Raw genomic sequence first — 3,985 nt, 5'->3', positions numbered from 1 at the left:
TCTGAGGGAGGGTAGGAACCTCACCTCTGGGCCTCTTGCTCCAAGTTGCAAAACTACCTCCTGTCATCAAAATATGATGTTTGGCTTTCCTCTGGAGAAGGATAAATTGACAGCACAGATGGTCACCCCAATAACAAAGTACGGTTTGCCCCGGCCAGTTTGGCTCAGCGGTTGGAGCATCGGCCTGAGGACCAGAGAGTACTGGGTTTGGTTCCTGCTAGGGGCACGTACAAAAAAAAAAAAAACCCACAAAAAAACAAAGTAAGGTTTGGATAAAATAAATATGACAAAAGGTGTTGCCAAGACCCCTTACTTGAGGACTAGTTATTGTTTATTTGACAACATGTACTTCATGGGTGGTATCTGCTTGGCTAGACAAAAGAGGAAGGTTTCTTTCTGTCTCTGAAATCTTCATTGAACGTCTGTGATGCACCATCATATCTCATCTAACTTTGTGGAGAGGATTTCTGCGTTAGCAGAAAATTTTCTTTTTAAATATATTTCCCCAACAATACCCATGCACCATTTAAATGAACCATCTGCCTTAATTAAAATTAAAAAACAAAAGTATTTTATTTGTGAAAAGTATTTCCTACCAAGTGATAGAGGAAAAAAATTTTTTAAAAAAAACTGTTAGAGCAGCTAGGTTATGCACAAGGAAACTATGAATGTTCAATACATTGATTCTGACCAAATAGCTTTCTTTTCCCCCAAAAAATTATACATGATGTGATATGGAAAAATATATAATGAGATTAATTATATAGCAGAATGAAGGTTTTTAAATTTAAAAAAATTCTTTTTAAATAAAGTCAATTTTATTCAACAATTGAACAAAACATGTGTTGAGTCTTTCTATGTTGTAGCTGTTGAGCAGGTAGGCAATGGTCTAATCAAGGAGAATAAGACAGCTATTGGTCTGAACATAGTCACAGTCTAGCTGGGGAGAAAGACTATTGCATCTCTAATTAGTTTTGTCTAAACAAATAGCAATAACCAGGAGTATCTTAATTCTTGGATGAATAATTTGCAATTCTATCTGAAGAATTTTTTCCATGATTTTTTCTTTCACTTCATATTTTGTTTTTCCAATTATGAGATGAAAGGAGGCCAAAACACTAAGTTGTGATTTAAAATGTAAGCATTTCTATGTATCCAAGTTATGGAGGAGAATATTTTAAATAAAGTAACAACCTTAAACAAGAGTCAGCAAAGTTTTCTTAATGGGGAATATGAAAAGAAAATTCAATTCCAAAAGCAGATCAAATTCAAACCTTTGCCCATAAATTATGGTGAAAAATTGGAGGCAGTATAACAAAAGAATTATCTGGGTCTTCCATTTGTTCTCCTGGTTCCAAAATGCATCGAGTCAACTTGACTTCCTATTCAAGGATGGAGTTATATTTGAAATATGTGTGTGTTCTGAGGTAGAGCTATAATTGCTATATATGGGTCACTTGAAAGCAGTGTCTGAACCCACCTCATTTCACATCACAATTGGACAACTCTACACATTTAAGTGCAAGATAAAGACAGTCTTCACCCGGCTTTGAATTCCTCCTCTGCCACTGTATAACCTTGGGGATTAAATCTCGTGATCCTCAATCATAAAATAAGGGCAATCGTACAGTGTTACTATGAGAATTCCAAAACATAAAATGCATAGAGCATGATGAAATATGTACAATCCCTGGTAGAGAATTATTAAGTATTCATGTTTTTTCATTCTCTTAAAAAACCTCAGTAAGATCCAGGATAGGCTAGGTAATAAAGCCTCAAACATTCTGGCCTCATGAACCCTCTACACTCCAAAAAATAATTGAGGACCACAAACAACTTTTGTTTGTATATGAATTATATCAATCAATATTTACTATATTAGGAAATAAACTAAGAATTTTAAAAATATTTACTTTAGCTCTTCCTCAACACTGCCTGTGGAGTGGGCAGCAATCTTCTACTGGGCACCATGACTGCCCTCAGACTCCTTGTGAAATCCAAGATTGTAAAAAAGAGGTACCAGTCACACTGATATGTCAAAATTAAGCGGAACTGGTGGAAACCTAGAGGTATTGACAACAGGGTGCGCAGAAGATTCAAGGGCCTGATCTTGATGCCCAACATTGGTTATGGGAGCAACAAGAAAACAAAACACATGCTGATCAGTGGCTTTCATAAGTTTCTGGTCCATAGCATCAAGGAGCTTGACGTGCTGCTGATGTGCAACAAATCTTACTGTGCTGAAATTTCTCAAAACATCTCCTCAAAGAACCGCAAAGCCATTGTGGAAAGAGCAGCTCAGCTTGCCATCAGAGTCACCAATCCCAATGCCAGGCTGAGCAGCAAAGAAAATGAATAGGCAGATTGTGTATACATTGTATTTGTGTTAATAAAACCATAAAATTCTATCATCTGGCATTTAAAATATACATATATATATATTTACTTTAAAATAGTAAATTGAGACATTTTAACATTTAAAAACATAGTTTTAGAAAATTGCGTACCTTTTCAAATATAGTGAAAATTTTGTGACATTGTTTCACAATTTTGGAAACCCCTTAATGTCAGGCTTAATAGAAGACAATCACATTCTCATAATGCTTCTGCATTCAATCAGTTTTAATATGCTCTTTGCATTGAAATATATAAAGAATACCTGGCCTCACACAGATATGTAGTTGGAAAAGAGAATACTATTCTAATAGCCATTTATAGAATTATGGATATTCTTCTTTAATACTATATCAAAAAAGATTCCAAAATGGCAGCAGAGTGAATGGAAGCTACATAGACCATCTCCCAGGACCAAACTGGAATTACAACTCAAATAAAGACAAATCATTGGGAAAAAGCAACAGAAAAATAGCTGGAGAGGACCCCTATAACCATGGACAGGATAAAAGGACACTGAATTCAGCCTAGAAAGTCCTCAGAGGTGAGAGAAGGTGGGCTGGGAGCCCATGGACAGCAGCTATTTTAACTGTGAGTAGCTCCCTCACTGTTAAAATCCTAAGCCAGCTCCATAGCACAGAGGGCCAGACAGAGCACTAAATTAGCTACAGTCACTCACCTTGGACTCCAGCAGAGGGGGGGGTGGATTGGACTGGAACTGTGTGGAGACGGGAGCTTGGAGAGCTGAGAGGGCATTGGGAGTTTTGTGCTGAATCACTCCCTCACAGAACAGTAGACATATTACTCAAAGAGACTCTTCCCAGAGCCCCGGGGAGAAGCAACAGCCCCTCCCTCAGAAATTTAACACCATCCAGCTGGGCCAGAGAAATGCAAATTGAGGCTCATTAACAGCCAGCATCTGCTCCACCCTCTGAAAATTTTCTTACCCTGAACACCTGAGGGATATTTTTATTCAGCTGAGGGTTACAACAAAAGGCTTATCAAGTAAGTGAGACTCATAGCCTCCAGGCAAAAAGCTAGAGAATAACTGAACCATTCCTGGGCTTTCAAATCCACCAAGGGAAGTAAGATTTGACAGTGGTGTTTAACGTGGGTCCTCACACATCGATGCAAACCCAGGAGACCGAGACACAAACAGCAGAACACCAACTAAGACAGAGAAAAATTTGCAGTCTCCAAAACCCACTGAGATAGCAAAAATGGTGAAACAAACAAATCCCAAGTGAAAGAATAAGAGAATTCTACTGAAGATGTGATAAATAAAATGCAGTTAAGCAAGGTATCAGAGGTAGATTTCAGAGCGATGATAACGAGGAAGCTCAACAGCATGATTGAAGACATAGAAACATTGAAAACCAACCAATTGGAAATGAAAAATGACATGGCAGAAATAAAGAACACATTGGAAGGAATAACCAGCAGAGTAGAGGAAGCTGGGGACCACATCCGTGAATTAGAAGACAGGGTAGAAAAAAAATCACCCAATCAGAAAACCAAAAAGAAAAAAATAGGAGACAGTTTAAGAGAACTGTGGGAGGGACAACTTGAAATGTAACAACATTTGCATCAT

General features: G+C 37.7%; 1 pseudogene; it reads left to right on the top strand.

Annotated features, from left to right (window-relative positions):
- Positions 1-1,969: 1,969 nt before the first annotated feature.
- On the top strand, positions 1,970-2,359 carry LOC118643645 (annotated as a pseudogene).
- The last annotated feature ends 1,626 nt before the right edge of the window (positions 2,360-3,985 follow it).

Source organism: Molossus molossus, unplaced genomic scaffold (assembly GCF_014108415.1).
Source record: "Molossus molossus isolate mMolMol1 unplaced genomic scaffold, mMolMol1.p scaffold_m16_p_1, whole genome shotgun sequence".
Taxonomy (NCBI): Eukaryota; Metazoa; Chordata; class Mammalia; order Chiroptera; family Molossidae; genus Molossus; species Molossus molossus.
This window is presented reverse-complemented; position numbering and strand designations above follow the sequence as displayed.